At 40.8% G+C, this 9,343-nt stretch overlaps 1 pseudogene; it reads left to right on the top strand.

The window, feature by feature from the left end:
• Nucleotides 1-2,802: 2,802 nt before the first annotated feature.
• LOC147894963 (aldehyde dehydrogenase family 3 member H1 pseudogene) lies at nucleotides 2,803-4,230 on the top strand (annotated as a pseudogene).
• Nucleotides 4,231-9,343: the final 5,113 nt, after the last annotated feature.

The raw sequence follows: 9,343 nt of genomic DNA, 5'->3' as shown, positions 1-9,343 counted from the left end.
TCCCCATCAACCAAGATCATGGAGCTACTCCTCAAGCATTGTGTGGTTGCTCTTTCCTCTGCAAGAACAACCGTAGACCATCTTGGTTGGATTAAAGGTTGACAACAATTGTTGTAACATCATACCAGGAGAACCATAGATTTAATGATGTTTCTAGCTTCTAAGATTTGAAAACAAAATCCACCAAATGGCACACGACGAGCTAATGAAACATTTCCAATTAAATGCCCATATTTGTTGATATGTGCTGGAACTTGTAACAACTCCAATGAAAAAAAGATGTGCAAAAGGCATCGAGTCTCAAATCTAAAAAACATGATGTAAACTTATTTTCGAGGTAGTAATGTATGGTCGAGTAAAGCACATATGCTGTGGGCCAAACAATGTAGCAACCTTTTGCCAGTATTCCTTGTTGCTAGAAACATAATGACAAAAAATTTGGTTCACATCGAGGACAAGACGATCGATGCTATAATTTATATTAACACATCGTGAAGATTGTAGAGAAACTACTACTGGGGATGAAGAAGAGAAATAGTTTCTGCTATGTGCGATTGTTGCAATGGACACTAACTCCATAGTAACACTTTGTGCAAGACGATATAGTATAAAATTATTTGAAAGGAGGAAAGCTCGAGGTACTAAAACTTGGAGGGGCTTGCCATTGTCTAAAATATCCAAGGCTGCTAGCTTCTCGACATGTTGTTCGATCAAATCCGTGAATTCGAAAAGGATGCGAAATTTGTGAGTGGTTCTAAGTTCAAGCCCCAGGGGTAGCTCAAGACCTTGCTAGTACAGCCACTGTAGGCAATTAAAGTAAAAAGTTGACTGAAAAAAAACATGAATGCACAAGTGTAAGTGGGCACTACCTCTTAGTATAGTGGTAATACAAGTACTTTTGGATGCAAAAGAGAAAGCAAACAATTTTTTAAATAGGTAAATTTTGTAGGATGATCTCCTTAAATGGTAACTTGGAACACACAACTTAATTTTTAAAATTACATGTGGAAATTCACAAAAAGATTAAATTAATAATGTATGATGACAAAAAAGAGGCTAAATATTAGACGGGATGGTTTATTTGACATCATGTGTAATTTGGAATCAAAAGTATATATGTGAAAATTTTGGTAAGAGAGGCTCATATGTTCACCAAAGCACTCCCTCCTAGCAAAAGTTTCCTTGACTTGTTAGGAGTGTGACGGAGGGAAAAATGGGGTAGCTTCAACCTCGTTGCCTCTAGCATTGGCAACTTCAACCCGACCTCTAGTACAAAGTGGCCATATTTGGGCTGGAAATAGGCTTTGGGAGCGCAATACTTTTAGTTAAGAGTTTTTTTTCCCACTAGGTGTGGCTTTTTTGGCCTGCTGTATATGGAGGCCTAAGTAAAGCTGATGGCATTGAGAAGCTCATTTTTTTAAGGGATTTGCACCACTTGGTAGAAATCTAGAGTCTCCTCTCTCTCCACATTTTTAGCCCCCTCCTCTCCCCTTCTTCTTCTTCTTCTTCTTCTCTCTCTCTCTCTCTCTCTCTCTCTCTCTCTCTCTCTCTCTCTCTCTCCCTCCAAGTCCAGACTCCCTCTTTTCCTTTCTCTCTCTTTCTTCCTCCTCTTGGGCAGGCCTATTGAATGATACATATCATTCATCTTTTTTTTTTCTCGAAAAGCTGTGATTATATTAAATTGGAAGAAAAGAAAAAGATTACAGCGCTACCCGGAAGCAGAGTCAACAACCCTAACATGCTGAGGGGGATTACCAAAAGGAAGTCCTATTCAAAAGGGAGGTGCAACTGTCTCTCATCTAAAGAGGATTTTGCTAGCACAGTCTATAGCAAGCTTAAGATCTGATTTGTGAGTAGTGACAGGGCTACAAGGATTTCTTCCTGTTTGACCCGGTTCTCCTCCATATGAGCCAACTTGGGATCTTGATCTTTGTACGTGTGGCATTTCATATTCTCCTCCAGGGCCTGCATCTTCTTCCTCACATTTTTGAAAGAGTCTTCAATCTACTTACAAATGTCATGGATTAGAGGATGCAGTATATCTTTATGAGTACCTTGAAAGAGCATTTCGTTATGGCTAATCCAAACATTCCACAAGTAGGCTGCTCTTATACTATTCCAAAGAGTTGTTGGCAATCCATAGATTTCTCCTAGAAGGAGTTCCTTAGCTGAAATAGAAGAAGGATGAATGCTGAACATGAGTTTGTTAAACCAATTTAGTGCGGGAATGTTAAAGCTGCATCCCATAAACAAATGTTGGAAAGATTCATTTTCAGTTTTGCAAGGGCAACATTTACCATCTCCCTTTCCTATACTTAAAGCCCTCATGGAGAATACATATCATTCATCTTGTTTGTTTTGGGTTTCAAAAAAGAGTGAAACTACCGCTAAAAAGCCGTATAAATCTAGTGAATAAACAAATGTTGGAGAGATTCATTTTCAGTTTTGCAGCGGCAACATTTACCATCTCCCTTTCCTATACTTAAAGCCCTCATGGAGAATACATATCATTCATCTTGTTTGTTTTGGGTTTCAAAAAAGCGTGAAACGCAAACCGCTAAAAATCCATATAAATCTAGTGAATCATAGCTTTAGTTCGCTAGCTTTTAATTACCTGCCAAGAAAAACGTTTGAAAGCTCAAAGAAAAATATAGCTTTAATGGCTTTCCTTTGGTTTCCAAAAGCGTGAAAAGCAAACCGCTGCGAACTCATATATAAACACGCTGAATTTGCAACTTACCAGCTCGTTAGCACCATAATTTCTTCGAGTTGGCAAGCTGATTTTGGGCGAGAAAGAGAGAGATGGAGGTGAACCAGGAGGTCCGCGAGGCGTTCGAGAAGGGCATCACACGCTCATATGAATGGAGGCTCGCGCAGATAAAGGCAGTGAGCTCGCTCCTGGAGCAGCAAGAGGCGTCGATCGTCAAGGCCCTGCAGGAGGATCTTGGCAAGTCTGTCTTTGAGGCCAGGTATACAGAGCTAATCGTCGTCAGAAACTCGTGTGATTACATGGTGAAACAGCTGAAGAGGTTGATGCAACCCGGAAAGGCCAAGCTTCCATGGTACCTGTCGTTGCCTGGTTCGAAAGCGGAGGTGGTGTCGGAGCCCTTAGGAGCAACTCTCATCATCTCGGCCTGGAACTGCCCGTTCGTCTTGGCCCTGGACCCTCTCGTTGCAGCGCTTGCGGCAGGCAATGCGGTCGTGTTGAAGCCTTCCGAGGTGGCGCCGGCGTCCTCAGCGCTTCTGGCTCGGCTCATCCCGGATTATCTAGACTCCAGGGCTGTGAAGGTGGTGGAAGGCGGGCAGATGGAGAGCAAGGCCTTGCTGAACGAGAAGTGGGATAAGATCTTCTACACGGGCACCCCACGCATCGGGCGGTTGGTCATGGGGGCAGCAGCGCAGCACCTCACACCCGTCACCTTGGAGCTGGGCGGGAAGTGCCCGACTCTCGTGGACAGCACCGTGGATCTAGACCTCGCTGCTCGACGGATAGCTTCCGCAAAGTGGGGTTTTAACGCCGGGCAATTTTGCATCGCCCCCGACTACGTGCTCGTCGAAAGCGGTGTCGCCCAGCGCCTGATCGAAGCATTGAAGAGAGCATTGAAGGAATTCAAGGTCGAGCCGGAGAGCGAGACTACGCTGCCTCGCATCGTCAACATGACGCAGTATCGACGCCTGAGAGGAATGATCGATGATGCTCTGGACGGCGGGCCGACAGTCCTGCAGCACGGAGGCGGTGGCGACGAAGAGAAGCTGTGGATTGAGCCCACAATCCTGCTGAATCCGTCGTTACAATCCGAGGTGATGAACGAAGAGATCTTCGGCCCTATTCTTCCTGTAGTGGAGGTGGTCAGCATGGGCGATGCCATAGACTTCGTGAACGCCAAGCCCAAGCCATTGGCACTCTATCTGTTCACCAAAGACAAGGCTGTAGTGGAGGAGGTGACGCTGCGGACATCATCTGGTGCTGTGGTCGTCAACGACGTGGCCACACACTTCACTTTGGAGAGCATACCGTTTGGAGGTGTAGGGGAGAGTGGCATGGGATCCTACCACGGTGAATTCGGTTTCCACACATTCAGCCACAAGAAGCCCATCGTCTGTGTTGAAGGCGACTCCCCAACCAGATACCCTCCCTATTCAACTAAGGACCAGACTATCCTCACCGCTTTGCTTCGCCACGAACATCTGAAGTTCTTCCTCGTCTCTCTTGGTCTCAAGAAGGCATGATCCACCTCCCTATTCAACTAAGGACCAGACTATCCTCACCGCTTTGCTTCGCCACCAACATCTGAAGTTCTTCCTCGTCTCTCTTGGTCTCAAGAAGGCATGATCCACCTCCGTTACGTAGATAGTGATCTTATGAGGTTTTTGTTTTGTTCCCACACAAATATTGCTCCAAACTAGAATATGAGTTTCACTTGCACTCTCTTTAATAAATAAAAGTTTACAAGAGATGTCTCTTGGTTTGGGTCGTGAGCTAATGTCATGTAAAAAACTCAAGACTTCTTGTATATCATATGGCATGCCAAACTAGAATAGAAACTCGAGTTTCACTTTTTCTTTAATAAATTATACTAATTACTAGTTTTTCTAAAAAAGGAGATGTTTCGGTAGTGAGCTAATGTACAAAGTAGAACTAATTAGTAGTTTTACTAAAAAAGGAGATGTTTTGGTAGTGAGCTAATGTACAAGTAGAATATGGCATGTTGAACTAGAATATGAGCTTCACTTTCTAGGATATGGCATGCTTACTAAAAAAGGAGATGTTTCGGTAGTGAGCTAATGTACAAGTAGAATATGGCATGTTGAACTAGAATATGAGCTTCACTTTCTAGGATATGGCATGCCAAACTAGAACATGGAAAATCAAGTTTCACCATAGTAAATAAAACTAAAGTAGCTTTTAGAAAAAGCGAGATGTCTCTTGGTTTTGGTAGTGAGCTAATGTATAGTAATTTACATGCCTGGTGTACAACAATCTTCCTTACAAAACTATAGGATGTTAAAATACCCTTACAATTGGTCAAGGTCTCCAAGTTCTACTGGCATCATCATAAGCATCATTCACTACCCCCTTTTGGATGTAAAAGAGAAAGCAAATGTTTTTTAAAAGGGAGTTGGATTATTAATTTAAGTGGCAATTTGAAATACACAATTTTAAAAAGTACACGTGGAAATTCACAAAGCGGTTTCAATCCTTCACTATAGCCCTCCCTCTAAGGAGGCAATGCTAACAAATAGAGACACTCGAGGAAAAAATGCCCCCATGGGTCATAGTAGAGCATCCTGTGGATCTACAAATAAAATCATGACACTTTGTATTTACTCGTATATTGTATTCTATATCCGCACACATACATACAAAGATACACCCACATATACACATAACTATACTTTGGGACCACTTTCCTAGTGGTCCCTATTTTTAACTCATTACCACGGGGACATTTATGCTTCCTCACATTAACACAAATTAATAAAATAAAATGGTATGTTGATTCCATTGTGTTACAAAATGTTAAGGTGTGAGTACTCAAGCTTCCTTTCATGCTGTTGTTGGAGGTGGTGGCCTTCACCCCTCATTTGGTTAGTGGAGCTATAGTTTTTGAAGGGATTCCTTGCATAATTAACAAATGGCATAAGGATTTGGGAGTAATCTAATAAGCAAAGAATCCCCGTTAGGGGGCCTTGGATATAATAAGGGATCATAAACCCTGTCTCTCATCCCTCACCAAGATCAATGCACATACATAAGAGTAAGGACATACATGTAGGGCTTGATGATAATGCTTCATATCGATAAGAATGGCAATAAAAGCATAGAACACCTATTTCATTAATTTTGGACTTTTTGTGTTGTTTTTGGATGAAGCCCAAAAATCCTTCCCAAATGAAAACTTTACTTTATGAAAATATCCTTTCCAAATCAAAATTTTACTTTCTAAAAAGTTTTTTCCCAAATCAAAAGTTCACTTTGTGGCATTGTCATATTCACATAAAAATATTGTTTTTTCAATCTATACTTTTGCACCAACATGCAAGAATTTGAAATAATCCTATATTAGAAATTCTAGCTATATCTAAGTTATTTGTTAATTTAATTATTTTTAATATTTTTCCTTGACGTTTTTCCTTCCCAAATCAAAAGTTCACTTTGTGGCTCTATCATATTCACATACAAATATTGTTTTTTCAATCTATACTTTTACACCAACATGCAAGAATTTGAAATAATCCTATATTGGAAATTCTAGCTATATCTAAGTTATTTGTTAATTTAATTATTTTAAATATTTTTCCTTGACGTTTTTCATTGACATGATAAATTTATAAATCCATGAAAGGAGACTTAAATATTTCATGAAAATAACATTGTCACTCGGCAATATGCACAAAATTTAACAAAACTTTTAATAAATAGAAAGAAGACATGATGCCATAAGACCAAAGAGGGATAATAGCAATTGTAGCTTTATGTATATGATTACATTGAGAGACGTTGCTCTTAGCTACAGTCTTTATATCCAAAATGATATAGATTGAACATATGTTTACAATTTAAATTGTTGCTTTTAAAGAGCCTCAATTCGTGCCATCTGCATAATTTGACACCCCATTGTCTTATTGCTCAATGTCACGACAGTCCCTTGCCAGTTGCCATCTGCATAATTTGACCTAGGCTTGTCTTGCCAAGCCTTGCCCCTTGGGTGCATTGACTCCCCATTGTCTTATTGCTCAATGCGATAGTCCCTTGCCAGGTGCCATCTGCATTAACTCCCTGTTGTCTTGCCAAGCCTTGACCCTTGGGTGACATCCAGTGCAAAATACAGGTGCCATCTGCAAAATACAGGTGCCATCTGCATTAACTCCCACAAGTTATCTTGCCAAGCCTTGCCCCTTGGGTGCATTGACTCCCCATTGTCTTATTGCTCAATGTGATAGTCCCTTGCCAGGTGCCATCTGCATTAACTCCCTATTGTCTTGGCAAGCCTTGACCCTTGGGTGACATCCAGTGCATATTTTGACTCTCATTTGACATACGAGGTGATGACTCTGATTATAATTGTCTTGGATTGGCTCCTTGCCTAGTACCCAAATAAAATCCTTCTGAATCAATGGACTTCAATACAAAGCTTTAATCATGGACATTCTTCATTTGCGCTATCTCCTTCTACTTCCTCCATGGCGAGCATCCTTAAAAATTCGTGTATATGCAAAATAGTTTGCTGTGGTATTTTTATTTTTCCTTCTACCTCATATCCCATGTGCTTCTTTGATTTCTTTGCCCTTGAATGCCAAGACACTATGATTGTCTCTGTCGAAACTTGAGAGACTGCTTCATCATTTGGGACCCACTCCTTCATTATACAATTAGTATATAATGTGTTGTTATCCATATTCTCCTTCCTGCCCTTTGGCTCATACCATACCGCTGTAAATGTTGTAGCTCTCCCTTGGTCATCTCTTTGCACATCAACTACTTTTGCAACCCAAAACTTCACATTCTCATATTCATCATCCGATGGCCGAACCACAACAAAACAATCAACCTCTATATCTACTTGTGGCATAAACTCTCTCTTCTTCAGTCCACAATATGGACGTGGGAGTAATGATACAAAATCATTTTCAAAGACTGGAGCTGGGCGCAAATCGTTATGAACATTTGGCCAAAACATATTGCTTTCTTCCTTGACATCCTTTGAGCCTCGCATTCTCTCAAGGTCCTTTATTAAATTTCGTGTCTTGTTAATTACAGTGGTAGTGTGTTCTCTCCAAGCAGGCTTCGAATCAGGATATCTCTGGAGCATTTCCTCTTTGTATGTAATAAATGCTTTTAATCCATCTATTTCACAATTAGACCTCTCATTAAATTCTTGTATAGGAGCCCATGTTGGATACCTTTCCTTGCTGGGAATTGAAGTTAAGAGACTGTAAGGTTCTTCAGGTTCCCATTTTGTATCATGAGAATACTGTTGCCATTGCATTACGGGTTTTTCATCTTTTAAAAAAAAACGAAAGTAGTGTGGATTGGTATGACCTGTCAATGCATCACCACCCGTTTGTATGAAAGGTAGAATGAAGCTCTTCCAATCATACATTCTTTCGAGCCTCTCACATACTGTACTTTCCTTACGACCACCAACTTGCCTGCCACATCTTCTTACCAAGTCATCTATTGTCTCCACATCCTTGCATTTAAGCTCCCTTGAGACTGTGCTAAAAACCTGATCGATATCCTCATGTGTATGCCCAACATACAAAAATCCACATTCGACCTCATTGAAGATTCGATGAGCAACTAGCATGGAGCAGAAGGCAAACATAAGTACATTCTTATTTTCTCGCCAGCAATTATCAGCTTGTATTCTCAAAGTCGGTGGCAGGCGACCTTTTTCTGCATGTACATTGCGAATTGCCTTCATAATAGATGTTACAACTTGATTGCTATCATGTAGATGCAAGGAATCAATCCATATATCTGCAAAGAACTTAATTCCATGCACTAACACTCCACATAGATGTGTCTTTAGAAAGTGCTTTCCTTGTAATTTAGGTGGAGTGGCAACAAAACGAGGCAATGTTGTTGTATTCTGATCCATGCCATCTACAATAAGACACATGTAGTCATCAGGATGCGAAATAGCTTGCTCCTTCCAAAATGCATATTTTTGTCTGGAATGTCGAATAAGGTCATGATGAGATTTTCGGTTTTTTTTGTATAATTCCCTTTGATTTGGACATGTTGCACTCTCAATCGCTCGCTTTAAATCATCACAGACATTGCACTTTGACATTTTTTGCCTCCTTGGGATTTTAACATATCCAAAGTTCTTCTTCCAAAGAGTATACAAAGTATGAGAAGAAGCTACAGCATCCCCTCTTTGCCTTTGCTTTTCTGCAATAGAGTCAAATACTTCGAGCTTTGTCAAGCCCATTGGAAGGTGCATTTCAGTGATCGCGTCACCGTTAGGGAGTTTGGTAGATATATGGGGTTGAGGCAAAGCATTTTCATGTATGAAGTCTTGTAAAATTGCTGCTGCCCTGACAGTTGAGATTCTTGATTTGGACCTTCCTCTATTACCGTGAATGCTAAATTTGTTGCCGCCCTTTGCCTTGGTGACTAAATCCCAATATGTACCATGGGATAATCCAGTAATATTGCGATATGCCTTATTGCAAATCCTTTTTCCATTTACGAGAGGTTTTACCTTTTGTCTTGAACTTAGCCTTTTATTGCCATTCTGAAGAAAGCAAGAGAGACTTGTGAGAAGGTATTCATTTCTTTCGCTTCCCCTTCTTTGCCACACGTGTCCTCTACATTCCCTGATGTCTGCAA

This window comes from Dipteris shenzhenensis, chromosome 13 (genome assembly GCF_047967505.1).
Source record: "Dipteris shenzhenensis isolate YYH24624 ecotype China chromosome 13, Dip_SZ_1.0, whole genome shotgun sequence".
NCBI lineage: Eukaryota > Viridiplantae > Streptophyta > Polypodiopsida > Gleicheniales > Dipteridaceae > Dipteris > Dipteris shenzhenensis.
This window is presented reverse-complemented; position numbering and strand designations above follow the sequence as displayed.